General features: G+C 37.3%; 1 protein-coding gene across 3 annotated transcripts in view; it reads right to left on the bottom strand.

Annotated features, from left to right (window-relative positions):
* Mtus2 (microtubule associated scaffold protein 2) overlaps positions 1 to 19,251 on the bottom strand; it is a 665,483-nt gene extending 646,232 nt beyond the window's left edge. For all 3 annotated transcript variants that reach the window (XM_033759933.1, XM_010623851.2, XM_033759934.1), the window contains exon 1: positions 19,145 to 19,251. The gene's annotated coding sequence lies outside the window, so the exon portion shown is untranslated. The remainder of the gene's footprint in view (positions 1 to 19,144) is intronic.
* Positions 19,252 to 19,262: the final 11 nt, after the last annotated feature.

Here is a 19,262-nt window from a genome sequence, read left to right as displayed (position 1 = left end):
TTGATAAGCAATATCTTGCATTACGAGCAGCATAATGACATCAAATGCCACATGATCACAATTAAAACAATGGATCTTCTCCCTCTCTCTCTCTCTCTCTCTCTCTCTCTCTCTCTCTCTCTCTCTCTCTCGCTATGGAATTGTGGGTGAACAACTCCCAACAGCAAGAGATTATGGAGGAGATCTTGTTATGCAGAGAAGGACAAAAGGCAGAGGACTTCAAATGAGATTAGAGAGATGTGTAAAATGTGGGAAACAGCAAAATCTTGTAGGAAGGCACCACTGGAATAAGGCTGTAGCAGTGTGAGTGATGAATCTGTTTAATTACAAGGCAATGTCACATTTCCACAAAATCTTTAAAAGGTGGTAAAACCAAGTGTTACTGGATAGATTCCTTGTTAAAGATGCACAAAAAGAAAAAGGTTCCACTGAGCCAATAAACAGCAGTAATTTTCTTAGTGATAGTGAAAATTGTCTTACACAAAAACCCTCTTCTCTTGTTTCCCTCACACTAGCCATGAAGGTTCTCAAAGGTAAAGTGCAGGTTAATTTGTTTTTCATTATATTTTGTATTTTCTTTATTATTTTGTATTATAGTATTGTAATCATTGATTTATATGAGTATTTTGGGGTTGTGAAACAAATCACCAGAGTTTCCATTATTTCCAATGGGAAATTGACTTTGGTACACAAGTGGTTTGGGTGACAGGCGTGTTGCCAGAAAGAATTGTACTTATTGTAAATCAAGGTCTTACTGTATTTATATTTGTTCCTCTATTTCTGCCTCCCTTTGTGTAAAATAAGTATTTTTCAATATACCATTTTAATTCCCCTATTTCTTTTACTATATATTGTTTAGTTTTCTTCAGTGTTTTGCACTTTTTCTATTTACCAATGTAATTACCTTTACTGGCAATCTATGTGTTCCTACAGATTTTAGTTAGTAGCTCACATCATTTTGTAATAGCCTGAAACACTTCCTTTAATACTTTTTGTAGTGCAGGTCTGCTAGTGACAAATTCTCTTTTTTTTTTTTTTTTCTGAGATGTCTTAACATTTTTGAAGGATCTTTCCCTGTATATGGAAGTCTTGATTGATGTCTTTTTCTTTCATCACTTTTTAAACCTTTTCTTTTCTTTCATCACTTTGAATTCACCATCTTACTACCTTCTGGCCTTCATGATTTATGATGTCAGCTGTTAATCATATTGGAGATCCACTACATTTGCTAATTATCTTTGCTCTTGCTGCTTCCTGTTTTGCCTTTTGAGAGCTTGAATTTGGATGCTAATCTTTTTGTGTTTATACACAGAGTCACTGAGTTTCTTGAAAATGCAGATTAACATTTAAATAAAATTTCAAGGGTTTTTGATCACTGTTTCCTTGAGTAGTCTTTCTATCCCTGTTCTCTCTCTTCTTCCTTGTCTCAGTACTTCATTACATATATGTGAATACTCATGAAGGTACCCTGTAAGTCTGAGGTTCTGTTTTGCTTTTGGTTCTTTTGTTTTTCTATTCCTAAGACTGCATTTTTTCCAATTAATCTATTTTCAAGTTTGCTGATTCTTTCTTTTGCTAGTTCAAATCTGCTGATGAGCCATTCTAGTCATTATAATTATCATACTTCTCAACTCTATGATTTGTACTTTTTAGTAATCTCTCACTGATATACTTTACTTGGTAAAACATCATTTTCATACTTTTAGTTCTTTACAGAAGAATTCTTCCAGCTTGCATATATTTATAATAGCTGACTTTTTTTGTTGTTGATGTTTTGTTTTGTTTTGTTTTGTATCAAGGATTGAACTTGGGTCCTTGCGCTTATGAGGCAGGTGGCAGAACCACTGAGCTAAATCCCTGGCAGACTTTAAATTTCTGTATAATAAGCCTAGTCTGAACTTAGGATTATTTATTTTTTCCATTTGGCCCTTATGTTCCTTTCCATGTGTATCTTTATGTGTGCTGCAATTATGTATTGAAAGCTGTATCTTAGTTAATATGATAACACTGGAAATCAGATTTTATTCTCCCTGCTAAGGTGCTTTGTTGTTGGTATTTGCTGTTTTTCTTGTTTCTATTGTTGTTGTCCATATTCTAGACTAAGTAAAGCTGATTTTCTTTATCACGCACAGCTAGCTTCTAACATCTTATTTTAGGGGTCTTCCAATGGTTGGTGGAAGAAAGGTTTCCATAAATACTTTGAACCAACACATCTCCCAGCTACTCTTGGTGGGCTGTGTGTATCAGGACATGTTACACACTTCAACATACAGTCTGCAGCTCTGCCATCACCGTGTATTCCCACCTGTGCAAAGATTCAGTATCAGCTAGTCTTTCCTTGGCATGTGCACATGCCATAAACATTCCAGAATACAAGGGCTATATAAAAGTTTTGTAAATCCATCTACAGATACCTCCTTTCTTAGTATTTCACTTTAATATGGGGAGGTCTAACTCTTGTTTACCTCAAGTGATGCCACCACATCAAGTAGCTATGTTAAACAATTGCTGCTACTTGTTTCCAGCAAATGCCTGAGGGCTACTCACATAGAATAAGTTCTAGCAGGATAAATAAAAATAAGACTTAAGAATGGAGTTTTTCATGGAGTTGCCAAACAGATCATACAATGACAATTTTCTCAGAAGAGTATTTTTGGAGAGATTTAAATCTGTGCCATCTCCAGTGGCTTCTAGGTTATTAGTTTTCAAGGTCACCATGAAACTAGATGGAGGAACTTAAAATGCCATAAAGCTCATTGTTCTAAGTTTCTGTCCTTTTTTCTTGAATACACTCCTCAAATTGTTGAAAGATTCTGGTTAATTTTGCCATTCAAAAAGTAATATATTTTGACAATTTTTGTGTTTTCTCATTAGAAAACCTTATTAGAGGTTTGCTTTCAAGATGACAGTTTCAGTATTTTCTAAAAATTAAAATTAATGTAAAAATCTATGAACAAAATATCAATGTTTTAAGCAAAGATAGGATCAGGACTGCTGCTTTTTCTTTTTGTGTCAGACTCCAATATGATCCTATATTCATTAAAATTATTTTTATATTTTATTGTGGGTTTTGTATTTTGATTTTTTAATTACATGAAAATTTTATTTTTATTATTGAGTTTTTGATACCCACTTAACTTTTGTGCCTGAATCAAGTGCCTGAGTAGCCTCTCCTAATGCTGATCCTAGGAAATGGTGATTTTTCAGGAATGTCTCTTTTTAGTCTCCAAAATAAGATACTCATCCTCACATTTATACTCAAATTCATAATCCAAAAATTGAGTAGATTTTTAGTAAGCAGTTTGAGGGGAAAAACAATGTAATTACACCAAAATAACTTCATAAATCTAGTACAGCAAATTAGTTGTATAAAAAAATTACTAGCTGTCAGTTAAATTAACACAATGTAGAATTTTTAAAATAATACTGGTAAAGTACTCAGGAAATTAAATATAACATTTGGCATGTCCACCATACAAAGTTTCTAAGACATCATGCAACACTAACAGAAAATGTACTAAGTTTAGAAATATCAATTTCAAATAAAATTATTCTGCTGCACAATTTTGGTTCTCAATGACTTCCCATAAAAACAAATTGATTATAACAACTAGGAATAAAAAATATGCTTGGGGCCTCCCAGCCATGAGCTGACAGATAAGGACAGGAGCTGACTAAGCTACCGGCACCCCCACCCCAGCCAGACCTCCCAGCCATGAGCGGAGGGGAACCACACAGGAGCATCCAGCACCACCCCAGGGTGCACGCCCTCACACACCTGGATCCACATTGGAGAGGCGCAGGGAGTCTTAAAGATAGAGCAGAAATGAAGATCAGTAATAGAACCTTACTCCTTCTAAGTGCCCATTCTGAAGGGTAAGTTACTATATTAAACAGTTTATTCGCTATAAACATATTTTGGGATAGTCATTGATTTTGATTTATTTCATACAGTTAAATGTGATAGATTAATAACTACCAAAAATGGTGATCTCCCAAGATGTACTTGATTCTATTTTTGTTGCTGATTGTATCACTTGGACTAGTGTTGTGAATGTTCTAATCAGTTATCTTTAAAGAAAATGTGATTGCCCCTGAGTCAATAAGATTCAAAATGTTAAGACCAGCTATATCTGGAAGACACCTCTGAGAAGCAATCATTCCATAATGGTTCTAAACACAAGCAACAAAGATGCTTACAATAAGTAATGTCAAAGTATCAACCCAGGAATTAAACCAAGGACTGTACCAACAACAATAATAGAAATGAAAAGACATTTAAGCAAGACAAAAGTCTTCCAGCTTACCAAAGGCAAATTCTGGGGGAATCAATGTGGAAAAGTATGATAATCAACCACCTGGACATCCTGAACTGACACCACAGGAAATAACAAAACAGATGAATAAGGCTCTAGAAAAATTCAAAACAGAAATAATTTCCCAGATAACTACAGAGATGGTGAGTGGAATAAAAGACATGATTAGAGTCTCTAGAAGAGAAACAGAGTTTTAAAAAATAGATGAATTCAAGACCATGATGGAAGCTATGAAGCTCAGCATAGGAAAGAAATGGAAATCATGAATGCCCAACATAGGAGAGAAACGGAATCCATGAAACTGAATCAAACTGCTATCCAAGAGATTGAAAACTCTATAGAAAGCATTCTCAGCAGAATGAGCCAATTTGAAGATAGAATTCAGATATAGAAGACAAGATGGCAGTCAGTGACCATGAAAAGAGAGATCTCTTAAAAACAGTAAGGTACCATGAGAAATCAATCCAACAGCTCCTAGATGATGCAAAAAAGAATAATATAAGATCGATAGGAGTCCACCAAAAAGCAGGAGAAAGCACAAATGACATAAAAAAAACTGCTCACAGAATGATAGAAAACTTCCCAAACATAGCAAAAGAACTTGACATACAGATAAGTGAGGCATATAGGACTCCAACTAGTAATGATTAAAAAGAAATCTAGGTTGTCAGCCATGCCCTCCCCTGCTGGTGCCGCCAACACTCCAGCACCAGGAAGGCCTGCTTAGCCGCATCCTTCCCTACCGGCACCACCACCACCAAGGAAGGTAGGCACACAGGTGCCCCTGACTCCCCCCAAGCCCCGCCCCATGCTCTCAGACCTCCTGATTGTGCCAGGCTTTGGACCCACTCTTCAGAGGCAGAGGTGGTCATAAAGGGTATTTTTCTGAGCTCCCAACTTTGAACATCTTTAAAGAAGGGGCAGGGGAAACATGTACTAGAACTGTGTGGAGCTCAACCGTTCAGGAGGTTGGGGAACTCAATCTGGGCCTTGCAGGCTGAGGTCAGCCTGCGTCATGCGGGTCTGCCAACAGCTAGCTGAGATCAGGGGACTTGGTTCTGCACATGGCAGCACATGCTGTATATTATGACAGCAGAGATACAGTCTGAAAGAAGCCCTTCAAATTCAATTTTTTCTTTCTTTTCCTCATTCCACTCTGCAAATTCTTGCATTTTTCTGTCCTCTTTCTGCAATTCAGTCTCTTGCTTCACCATGTTATCCCTCATCTCCCTTTCTGATTCTGCTCCTGCCCCAACTCAAATTTCTTCTATCATTTTTCTCTTTTCTTTATGTTCTTTTCTTCTGTCATTCTACCTCACTCAGGGGTTAACAGTTTCAAGGGAAAGTGAGCCCCTATTACTGATAAGGGGATATACTCTTGTCCTTATACTCCTGTCTATCCCTTTTTAATTTAACAGTTTCCTAAAGATTGTGTGGCTATTCTATAGCCTCTGGCTTTACTTGAAACCTTCTCCAATTCTTTATCTACTCCTCTCCTCCTAACTCTGTCTAAGCCCCCATCCTAAATGGTAAATATGCTATATTGAAAAGTTTATTCTCCACAAGCATATTTAGGACTGATTCTTCATTTTAATTTAATTCACATGGTTTAAAGATTAATAGATTAGATTAATGACTACCACAAGTGGTCAATTTGCAAGTTGTGCTTGATCCTAGTGTGCTGATTGTATCAATTGTGATAAGGGATTGTGATTGATTCAATGAGCTGTTTTCTCTGATATTATGAAAATAATAATGTCTATGAGCCATTAGAGACCCAAAAGCTAAAGCAGAACTATCTCAGGAAGATTTAAGTAATAACCCAAATATTAAACCAAGAACAACCCAACAACAAAAATAAAAATGAGAAAACACTTAAGTAAGACACAAAGACAGACTTCCAGTTCACCAATGGCAAAGAGTAGGGCAAATAAGGATTAAAAGTCTGATAGTGAACCACCAGGACACCCTGAACTCAAAGCACAGGAAGTAACAAAACAGATCAACCAGGCTCTAGAAAAATTCAAAACAGAAATAATTTCCCAGATAACTATAGAGATGGTGAGCAAAATGAAAGTCATGATTCGAGACTCTACAACAGATACTAAGAAAAAAATAGATGAGCTCAGGACCAAGATAGAAGCCATGAAGGCCCAGAAAGAAAGAAATGGAAACAATAAATGCCCAACATAGGAAAGAAATGAAATCCATGAAACACATTCAAACAGATATCCAGGAGATTAAAAACTCCATTGAAAGTGTTCATAACAGAATAAAATAATGCAAAGATAGAATCTCAGATATAGAAGATAAGATTGCAGTCAGTGGCTGTGAAAAGAGAGGTCTCTTAAAAACAGTATGGGATCATGAGAAATGGATCCAACAACTCCTAGACGACACAAAGAATTATAATGTGAGACTGATAGGAATCCATGAAGTAGCAGGAGAAAATGAAAATTACTTTAAAAAGCCATTCACAGAATTAATGACATAAAACTTCCCAAACAGAGGGGAAGAATTTGACATACAGGTAAGTGAGGCATATAGGACTCCAACTACCCATGATCCAAAAAAATATACACCTAGACATACAATAATCAAGATCCCAGAAACCCAACAAAAAAACAAAATACTACAAGCAGTAAGAGTGATTCCCATCAGAATCACAGCAGACTTTTCAACACAAACTGTTAGGTCAAGGAGAGCCTGGAGTGAGGTATTTCAAGCCCTAAAAGAAAACAACCTCCAAACTAGACTGATGTATCCTGCAAAATTCTCTTTCAAAATGGATCGGGAAATAAGACACTTCCATGACAAAGAATACCTGACAAACTTCATGAATATCAAACCAGCACTACAAAGAATTCTAAACAATACCCTAGAAAAAGACAATGAAGATCACAACACCATGAGGCCCAACAGAGCAAATCAAATAGGCAAGGCAAGAAACTAAAAGGAGAAGGTGAAAAAGTAAAAAGACTCAACAAAAGGCCAATAAACACTGTACACAACAATAAGTCAGTATATATCAGTTATAACCATCAATGTCAATGGCCTCAACTTACCAATACAGAGAAATAGACTGGCAGAATGGATTAAGAAGAAAAATCCAACAATATGTTGTATGCAAGAAACACACCTAGGGCAAAAAGAAGCCCATTTACTGAAAGTGAAAGGATGGAAAACAATTCTCCATGCATCAGGAGGCCAGAAAAAAGCAGGGGTAGGAATCTTATTTGCAGACAAAGTAAATTTCAAACTAAAACTGATTAAAAGAGACAAAGAAGCCCACTACATCCTTGTAAATGGAACAACTCAAGAGGAAGAGATGACAATCATAAAAAAAATGTACCAAATATTAATGCCCCCAACTATATGAAAGAAATATTAAAAAACATGAAAAGCCAAATAAGCACTAATAAAACTGTAGTGGGGGATCTAAATACCCCACTTTCACAAATTGACAGATCATCTAGGGAAAAAATCAACAATGAAATACTAGAACTGAGCCAAGCTTTTGAACACATAGACTTAATAGACATCTATAGAGTGTTCCACCCCACAAAATCAGAATATACATTCTTTTCAGCTGCACATGGGTCATTCTCCAAGATAGATCACATACTAGTTCACAGAACAGGTTTGAGTAAATTCAAAAGAATTGAAGTTATTCCCTGTATATTATCAGAAAATAGTGCAATCAATCTGGAGATCAATAGCACAAGAAACCATAGGAACTTCACGAACACATGGAAATTGAACAACACTCTCCTGAACAATTGATGAATCACAGACAAAACTAAACAAGAAATCAGACAGTTTTTACAAATAAATAATAATGCCAACACAACATACAGGAATCTATGGGACACAATGAAAGCAGTTCTACGGGGAAAATTCACAGCACTGAATGCCCACACTAGGAAAATAGAGCGAGCTCAAATAAATAACCTAATGATGAATCTTAGACTCCTAGAAAAACAGGAGCAAGAAAAGCCCAAAGCTTGAACGCAACAGGAAATTATAAAGATTAGAGCAGAAATCAATGCAATGGAAATTAAGAAAATGATATAAAAAATAAATGAATCGAAGAGTTGATTTTTTGAAAGAATAAATAAAATTGATAAACCTTTAGCTAACCTTATCAAAAAAAGAAAAGAAAAGGCTCAGATCCATGCAATTAGAAATGAATAAGGTGAAGTCACAATAGATCCAACAGAAATCCAGAGGATAGTCAATACCTACTTTGAGAACCTGTACTCCAACAAAATGGAAAACACAGAAGAAATGGACAGATTTCTAGATACTTATGAATTACCAAAGTTGAACAAAGAAGTTAAAAACATTTTTAAAAACACCCGAATTACAATCAGTGAAATTGAAAATGTAATTGAAAATTTACCAACCAAGAAAAGCCCAGGTCCTGATGGATTCACTGTTGAATTTTACAAGGCATTTAGAAAAGAACTACTGCCATTACTCTTCAGACTTTTCAATGAAATTGAAAGGGAAGCAATACTTCCAAATTCATTCCTAGAAGCAAGTATCACTTTGATTCCCAAACCAGCGAAAGATGCAACTAAGAAAGAGAACTACAGGCCAATCTCCTTAATGAATATAGATGCAAAAATCCTTAATAAGATACTCACAGAGAATACAGAGGATTATTAAGAAGATCATCCATCCTGACCAAGTCGGATTTATTCCAGGGATGAAAGGATGGTTCAACATACATAAGTCAATAAATGTAATACACTATATTAACAGAGTCAAGGACAAAAACCATATGATCCTCTTGATAAATGCAGAAAAAGCATGTGACAAAATTCAACACGCATTCATAAAAACCCTGCAAAAAATTGGAATAGATGGTCTATATCTCAACCTAATACAGGCTACCTATGAAAAACCAAAAGTCCACATCATATTAAATGGCCAAAAACTGAAAACCTTCACGTTAAAATCAGGAACAAGACAAGGATGCCCACTATCCACCACTGCTCTTCAATATAGTTTTGGAAACATTAGCCACAGCAATTAGACAAGAGATAGAAATTAAAGCAATAAAGGTAGGAAAAGAAGAAGCTAAACTGTCATTATTTGCTGATGATATGATACTCAACATTGAAGACCCAAAAAACTCTACCAAAAGACTTCTAGACTTAACTGACACTTTTAGCAGAGTAGCTAGATAAAAGGTCAACACTCAAAAATCAATAGCCTTCTTGTTCACAAATGACAGACTCACTTAGCAAGAAATTAGGGAAAAAATTCCTTTCACAATAGCATCCAAAAAAAAATGAAGTATCTTGGAATCAATCTAATAAAAGAAGCAAAAGACCTATACACTGAAAACTACAGCACTCTGAAAAAAGAGACCAAAGAGAATATAAGAAAATGGAAAGATATCCCTGCTCCTGGGTAGGAAGAATCAACATAATGAAAATGGCCATGCTACCAAAACTGCTATACAGATTCAATGCAATGCCAATTGAAATTCCAACACTGTATTTCACAGAACTAGAAAAAAGAATCCAAAAATTCATTTGGAACCAGAAGAGACCTAGAATAGCAAAAGCCATCCTATGCAACAGACACATGGCAGTGGGTATAACAACTCCCAATTTGAAATTATACTACAAAGCCACTGTGATAAAAACTGCACGGTACTGGCAAAGAAGCAGACCTGAGGATCAGTGGAATAGATTGGAAGATACAAAAACAACTCAGCTACCTCATCTTTGACAAAGGTGCCGGCCATCCTCACTGGAGGCAAGATAGTCTCTTTAATTAGAGACTTTAATAAGAGTAGGAAAAACTGGATCTCAACCTGCCAAAGATTAAAACTAGACCCTTATCTTTCACCATGCACTGAACTAAAATCCAAGTGGATTAAAGATCTAAATATTAAAAAAGAAACACTGAATTTGCTGGAAGATAAGTTATGCAAAACTCTTGAAGACATTGGCATAGGAAAAGACTTTATGAACAAATCCTCAGTAGCATGGGAATTAGCAGAAAGAAACAACAACTGGGATCCCATCTTATTAAAAAGCTTCTGCACTGCAAAAGAAACCATCAACAGACCTAAGAGACAACCTACAATGTGGGGAAAAAAAATTTTACCAGCTGCTTCTCAGACAAAGGACTCTTATCTAGAATATATAAAGAACTCAAAACAATCAGCCTCCCCAAATATAAAGACCCAATTCAAAAATGGGCATCTGAAATGAACAGACATTTCGCAGCAAGTAAATATATGGAAAAATATTCCATATCACGGGTGATTCAAGAGATGCAGATGAAAACAACACTGAGATTCCACCTCACCCCACAAAGAATGGCTGCTATCAAGAAATCAACAAATAACAAATGTTGGTGGGGATGTGGGGAGAAAGGAGCTCTTCTCAATTGTTAGTGGCACTGCAGACTGGTGCAACCACTGTGGAAATCAACATGGAGATACCTCAAGGAGCTGGGACTAGAGTTTCCATTTGACCCAGCCATCCTTCTGCTGGGTATCTGTCCAAAAGAATTAAAAGAATCATACCAGAGTGATATATGCACATCCATGTTTATAGCAGCACAGTTTGTAATAGCTAAAACTTGGAAACAGCCCATTTGCCCATCAGTTGGAGATTGGATAAAGATGTGGTTTTTCTATAAAATGGAATACTACTCAGCCATAAAGAATGTGAAATTAGATTCATTCATAGGAAAATGGATACATATTGAGGGTATACTCCTAAGAGAAATAAATAAGTCATACATGTAAATACTGAATAGTTTCTCCAGTGTGAATAAACTGTAATAGTACATAAGATCCTAATGAGATAACTGACATTGTGAAATGGGAAGAAAAGGGCTAAAGGTATAGGGAAAGTGAGAAGGGCAGGGGAAAGGTAATAGGGAAAAGAAAAAAAATGTGAGAAAATGAAAAGATGGAAATCAAGTGTTTGTAACTGGGGAGGGGAGAAGGGGGTGGAGGGCAGGGACAAGGGGAAAAATGAGAACCAAGACCTGTCATGTAAAGGTACACGATCCCAATAATGAATGTAACTGTACTGTATACCTAAAATGTAACAATAAACTCAAAAAAAAAAAGAAATCTATACCTAGACATATAATAGTCAAGATCCTGAAAAGCCAACAGCAGTACAAAATACTAGCAGTTAAAGAAATAAATTATGTGCAAAGGAAAGCCCATCAGAATCACAACAGACTTTTCAACACAAACTCTCAAGTCAATGAGTGGCTTTAAAAGAAAATAACCTTCAATCTAGGCCAATGTATCCTGCAAAACTATTTTTCAAAATTGATAGAGAAATAAGATACTTTCATGACAAAGAACACCTTAGAAACCAAGCCAGCCCTCCAAACAATTTGGGGGGGGGCGGGGGTACCAGGAATCAAATGCAGGTCCTTCCACTTGCAAGGCAGGAGGCAGAACCACTGAGCTAAATCCCCAGCCCAACAATTTTTTTAAATATCCTGGAAATAGACAATGAAGACCACAACTCCATGAGGCCCAACAGAGCAAATCCAATAGATAAGAAATTAAAGGGAGAGGGGAAAAAAATTAAAAAGAGCCAACAACAGGAAAATAACAATGATGATCATAAGTCAATACACATCAGTCATAACCATTAATGGCAATGGCCTCAATTCACCAGTCAAAAGAAATAGTCTGTCAGAATGGATTAAGAAGCAAAATCCAACAAAATGCTGTATACAAGAAATTCATCTAGCTCAAAAAGAAACTCATAGACTGAAAGTAAAAAGATGGAAAACAATTCTCCATGCAACAGGAACCCCACAAAAAAGCAGGGGTAGCTATTTTATTTGCAGACAAAGTAAATTTCAAACCAAACTAATTAAGAGTGACAAAGAAAGTCACTACATCCTTGTAAAGGGAACAATTCAAGAGGAAGACATTATAATCATAAATATATGCACCAAATACTAATGTCCCCAACTGTACAAAACAAATAGCAAGGGACACGAAAAACTAAATAAGCACTAATAAAATTGTAGTGGGGGACCTGAATACCCCACTGTCACAAATAAACAGGTCATCTAGACAAAAAATTAACAATGAAATACTAGAACTGAACCAAGTTTTTGTACAAAGGAATTTAATAGTTGTCTACAGAGTGTTGACCCCACAAAAGTGTATGCACAGAGGCCATACTCTTAAGTGAAACTAATAGGACACATATGTGTAAATACCAAATAGATTCTCTGGTGTGAAAATATAAAAGTATAAATAAGAATCAAAATGTATAACTGATATTTTGTAATAGCAAGAAAAGTTCTAAAGGTGTAGGGGAAGTAGAAGGTGTACGAAAAAGGTAAGAAGGGAAAATAAAAATATGAGAAAAGAAAAAAACATGGAAACAAAGTCTTTGTAAGTAGGTAGGATGGAGGGGCTGAAGAGAGGGCAAAGGGAATGGGGAAAAAAATAAGACCAAGATATGTTATGTAAAGGTACAAGATCCAGTGATTCATGTAACTGTAATGTATACCTGAATTGTACCAATAAACTTAATGGAAAAATTTAAAAATTTAAAAAAAATTTTAAAATATGTTTGGCATAATACGTGGCAAAATTTCCAACCCAAGAAGACAATCACTTGTATCTAGGGAAAGACTGCCTGGGTTGGGAAGCTACTTTGAGTGAGTAACTTCAAATAGTTTAGTACAAAAACAATTCTGGGCGATTTGAGATTACTTCTCCTATACTATCATTTAACAGAGATAGTGTTCATATTAAGTCTTCAGACTATTACTCTGCAGTAGTAGGTGAAGTGTGGAAATTTAACTTCTTTGTTAAGTGTTCGTTATTTTCCTCTGTTGTTTTATTGTCATTTCTTCTAATTCATGGCTCTAAATGCCATGATCTCTCTATTGTATGTCTGAAAAGCATTTTAAATCACTATAACAATATTAGCCCATTCTGGACAGATTTATTTGCTTTATTACAGTTCTCAATAGAAATTAATGCACTATGTTGGCTTTTCATTTCTGCAGGTGAATCAAACTTCCCAGAGTCACTACCAACCTGTCATTAATACTATTTTGGCCCTAATCACATACACTGCTGACTTACTATAATGACTGTGTGTACACACTGTTTTGTTTTTCTACAGGAACCACACTCACTGTTTCAATAGGTTTGTAGGTACACAGGGGACAGTTAAGCTAATAAAGAGCAGTCTTCTGGTTCATAAACCTCTCCTCTCTGGGAAAAGGCAAGTACATTTGCCTAAAAGATAATAATCTTATTAGAAAAATAAACTCTCAACAAATCGTATTAACAATCGCTTCTCTTTCTATCTAGCCTAAACTCTGATATTAAAATATTAAACATAAATTAGAGGAAAGATCAAAATCATAATTCATATAGCCATTCATCTAATCATACTTCTTGAGCAGATGTAGTGTCTACCCAGAAAATAAAAGAAAAATAATCTCAAGAAGGTTAAAATGAAAGTAAGAGTTTGAAAAATGCCTGGTAATATGTTAATATATTAAAATCAACACCTTTCCATATACTATTACTTGTATATTATGCAATAAACATATAGTCAAACCTTAGACTGTGAATAACTTGGTCTGCACGTGTTCCTTCCACAAGATGAGCAAACATTTCTAAGAAATTTTAACTTGATAAACAAGCAATGTCTTGGGATAAGAATAGTACCTCACACTGAATGTCACATGATCACAACTTGTCTCTCCCCACTGCTCTGATGTACAAGTGCTTTGGATTAGGAGAGGGACAAATTATTCTCACAAATCAAGGTTTTACCATATACATTTCTTATATACAGTAGTTTCTTTTTTTATATATAGTATATATATATATAGTGTGTGTATATATATATATGATATATATGATATAAAAAAAATATATATATATATCATATATATGGTAAGAATACCAGTCTCCTATCAATCTCACCTTCATGTGTATGCACTCAAGCTATTATGATGCTCCCTGCCAGTGAACAATCCAGAGAATCCCTAGAAGAAAGATTTCTTCTTTGGTTACTGAGAGTTTAAAATGATTATAAGCTAATGGCTTGAACAGTAAACAGCTATGCCCTCTTGCTCCAACATTCCGGTCCTCTCACCCACCACATATCCAGGAAGGTCATAACTAAAAGCCAACATACAATTCACAGCTACTGCTCACAGTGGCTTGCTCACCTTCTACAGGGAGGAATCCATTACAGCCTTAGCTCCTCACACGTGCGTGCATGCTTCAGTGTGTGTGTGTGTGTGTGTGTGTGTGTGTGTGTGTGTGTGTGTGTGTGCGTGTGATGTGTTTGACTGTTTTCTAAATATCAGATACAGGCTAGCCATCTAGGTGTCCAAGAACTTCAGTAAGACACTAAGCAATTTCTCTTCCTTTAAACCCTAGTTAATCCAAGTCGCTTTTATGCCAAGGGTTCTCTCTGCTTTGATTTCACTCAGAGAGGTGCTCTCAGTTCCAGACATTTAGAGGAACATCCTTTTTCTATCACAGTAGGGTGACAGCAGGGATTCCAGGTTAAATGGAACCTGCCAGTTGGCCTCTTTTCTTATGATAGGCCAATGGGAGTCATCAGTGAAGACATTCAACCTCCCTCCCTACTCTTCTGTAGGTACTGGTCCAGGCTGGGTTCCAGATCTCCTGAGAAGCCCAGAGGAACACCAGCATTGACTACTTTGAGGGGTAGAGAGGAGAGGGGACGCTGGAAAGAAAAAAAGCTGGCAGTTCAATTAGATAAGAGCATGAGAATCTTCCACTGGTACCTGCAGCACTTCCTGAGCCCCTCACACATGGAAGCTACTCTCTGGTTAGTCTCGGAAGCCTGCCATCACTCCAAAGGGCTTCATCCATATGGTTCAATCTTCCCACACCTTTCAGGCTGGGCTCAGCACCTCTCTCAGTGAGACTTACCCCAAAAGCCTGCTTGAATTAGCAATTTTCTATTGCACAGCCTTTTCTTCCCCATCTCTGATTTACTTTTTTCTCCATAGTACCATCTCTACCTGACAAATAGTTTAAGTTTGGTTCATTCTTCACACTATGCTATAAGTTCCCCAGGGGCACAGTTTTTGTCTGACTTGTTCACTGCTATATACTCAGCTCCTAGGATGGTGCCTGGCACACAAAGACTTCATAATTATTTGTTGGATGGTGTTTTTAAAATTCTATGTAAAAAAACTGGACAAGAAAGGCAGTAAGGACAGGCCTTATCCAGTATTAGAGAGAAGAAACTTCCATACAGAGCCAACCTCAAGTCTGATGGAGCAGAGGTGATGAGGTCTTTTAAAAGGAGAATGTGGCAATGGGGAATGAGTAAGGGCTCCAGCAGAGTCAAGAAAGTAAAATTACAAAAAGCAGAACGACAGCTGCGAATTTAGCTCATTGGTACCGCCACCTGCCTTGCAAGGGCAAGATCCCCATACCAAAAGAAAAAAGCAAAATGAGTTATTCAGTGTCAGTGCTAATAGGTCATCTGTGTGTCTGCTAACTGGTACTTGTCAAAAGTTAGATTTATCCTCCCTCAGAGACTGAAGACCACATTTCAAAGGAAGGGATTCTGGTCTTGGAGAAAGACACTCCTGGGTAGTAGAACATATATGTATATAACAAAGGGACAGAGAAGGGATTTACATTGGCAAGTTTTTCTTGTTTTGTTTTAAATCAATGGTCTCAGAAAAAGTTGAGAGCTATTGTCTAGCTGAATTCCTTGAGGACAGCTTTGAGTTTTTCTATGCAAGAACTCAAGAAGGGCTGGGTCATCCAGAAATATGGCTGCCACAAGCCCTGTTAGCATTTTGAAGTCCCTGGGGGCAGGGGATCATTTGTGCTAAAAGTTGCAGGTTTTACAAACCAAGGTCAAGACCCAGTTGAGCAAAAGGTTCTTAGGAGGAGTCTGAGGAACATCTTGCCAAGGAGTCTTTGTGGATGAATGGATAATAGATGGGTGGATCTATGGATGGGAGGATAAGGTAAATGTATTAGTGGGAGGGTCAAGATGAAAAGATCTGAACACATTAAACTCAGGTATCAAGTGGCAATCATTTCAGAGAAAATATAAACTCAACTCTTTTCAACATCCTCTCAAACGCTGATGCATATAATAAGGCTCACGCTTGCTTATAAAAACTGCTAGTAAACTGATAATCTTTCTAGTCCTTCAGAACCTGCTTTGTTTCCTGCACAATATTTTCTGAGTATGAGTTTGTTTGCTTACTGTTTTAAAGTTCCTACTATGGACAGAACCTAAAGAACTTACAAAAAGGTCTCCTGTGGAGCTATGCTATCTGTTCCTATTAGCTTTTTATTAATGAAACATTCAGCAGTTGGGTTTTTTTCCTCCTCCCCATTAGCAGCCTGCCTCTGAGATGTGGAAGAGTTTCAACCCACTGTCCTCACATTGTCACCCCCATCTTTGCTTTTCTCCACCTCCAGTTCACACTCAGATCCAAAAACGTTCGCTTCACGTGAGATCACAAGGCACAGATCCCAGTTCTCCAAGTTACCACCTGATTTCTGGAGCTTCACACAGCCTTGGCTTCTAGCAATCTGTATTTTCTCAGCAGATCAACTCCATCATTGCTCAGATCTTCATAACATAACAAAAATTAAAATAGAAAAGGCAATTTTATAGGTAACATTTGAACACAATTTGGAAGTGGGAGCCAATTCAGAGTTTGTGGAGCCTTAGGTTTATGTAATTAGGGAGAGGGATGCAAGAGTGGAAAGATCACCCTCTCTATTTAAAAAGAATTAAAACTACAAACGCAGACTTAAGTATGACCATATGAACATATTGTTAATACAGCCCCCTCCAAGAAGCCTCACTGAGAGATTTGAAGCTTTAGATTCATTAGCTTCCATCAACTGCCTCTGCTGGGAGATATAAAAGGCTAGAGAGGCTTCTTTCACAGCATCTAAATCTCTAGAAAATCACCAAGCGTAACCGTCTTCTATTACATCAATCCTCCATACACTATTCTTATCTCTCTTTCACAAACCACCATCCCCGCTGTTCCCTCTAATTTGGTGGCAGCAATTCATTATAAAATGGGGGGGGGCTGAGTTCGTGCATGCTCCTCCTAGTTTAGTTTTTTTAACAGCCTAGTTCCATGTCAATTATGTAATACCCAAAACAAGTGTAATGGAGTAGCAGAAGCACAGTTGTAGTTCTTACATAAGCCTTCATAAACCATCCATAAGATCTGCTCCCAGGCTTGCTTGGATACATGGAATTACATAAGACAAATGGAAATCAGTGATTCAGCAGCCAGATTTCCTTCTGACCTTAAAAGCAATAAAAATCCTTTTGCACTTAACTGACTAGTTTATGCTGTATTAACATAACAAGTTTTTAATTTGATAGAGAAAATCACCTTTAATGAGACTTGATTATTTTAGATTGTAAACATGAAGGAATATCAACTTTCCCAGTTACCCTCTGCACAATGCATGATACCACTTAAGACTTCTGTGAGTATTCCACACAGAATTATACTTCCTGGAAAACATCAACTACTCTTTCTAAGAAAAACCAAGAGAAATTATTTGGACAAAACACAAGCATTTATATGCTTAAATCCACCAGCACATTTCCTTTCCAATACCATTTTTCTCCCCGATATTACATATTTTTGACTTACTTTAAATTGCCGTAGCCACACTTTAGGCTACAAAGTGATAAATTAAAAGAAACAATATTGCTCCAATTGGTCTTATCACTGTACACATTGAAATCACCAGGAAAACTATTAATGTATAATAGATGCCAATGTACTAGTCCCTAGACCAATTAGAACAGAATGGAAGTGGCAAGAGGGGTACCCGGACATTGGTATATCTGATACTGGTTAGTCGTCTTCTTACCAGAAAAAATAACTATAAATGTGAGCAGAGCTTGGGGGTGGAGAGTGGAGAGGGAAGAAAAGACAGATCTTTAACAACCGGCAACTCACAATTACTGTTTCCATCCCACAGCAAAATAAAATCATCCAATTGCCTGCAAGTCATAAAGGTTGTCTATGGGATTTTTTTTTTTTTAATCACTCACTCTCCAAAAATTCCCACCAATTTTCATAATAGGCTTCGAAACCTGTTTTTGTGTTGTAACGCCTCACGGTCTACCTACTGAATTTTCAATGCCCTGTTTTATCTTCAAAGGATATCTTGAGTCGAGACCATGCTTATCTCAAAGGAAAGTTTTGGTTTAAAGCAGAAATTATAGATCTGACTTCTTGTGCTCTTCTTAGACGCTTTGGTAATCATCACTCATAACTTTACCAATGAGCAAATATTTTAAAGCACTTATATAACAGTGAGTACAGGCACCTTTGGCATCCTGCCAAGCATACTTCTTTCTCTGTTTGTATCTAAAATAGAATGGTAGTAACATTACTTGTGTGTCTGCAATTCCTTCTGTGCACAGGCTCAGAATGGGGGGGGTAGAAATGGTTGGAACAAGCCGCTTTTCCATCCTAAGGCTCCAAGGAAATAACACATTCATCCTAAATTAAGACGAAGACACGACCAAATTATCCAAAGCTGGGGTGAGTGGGGTGAAACTCGCTTTAACTAACCTGCCATCGCCTCTGAAACGGGGGCGTTCAACCCGGCAGCCTGCGAAGGTGCCAAAGGAGCTGCGAGGTCTCCGCCGAGCAGGTGATGCGGGCAGGAAAGAACAAGCGCTCTGACGACAGAGAAGCTAAGCAACGCCGCGCCGCATCCCTAACTCTGTGCACCTGTCTCCCGGCCGCAGCCCGGCCCGGCCGGACCGTGCGGAAGGGGATTCGCTCACCTGGGTCACAAAGGGCCACGCACGATGCTCACGAGGCCAGCGCTGCCCCCGGGAGACGCTCGTCCCGGGCCACGGTGGACACACGCGCCCTCCCGGCTCCTCCTTCCGGGCGGGAGTT

This window comes from Fukomys damarensis, unplaced genomic scaffold, assembly GCF_012274545.1.
Source record: "Fukomys damarensis isolate Sample0158 unplaced genomic scaffold, DMR_v1.0_HiC HiC_scaffold_38, whole genome shotgun sequence".
Taxonomy (NCBI): Eukaryota; Metazoa; Chordata; class Mammalia; order Rodentia; family Bathyergidae; genus Fukomys; species Fukomys damarensis.
The sequence above is the reverse complement of the archived record's forward strand: the minus strand, read 5'-3'. Positions and strand labels throughout refer to the sequence as shown.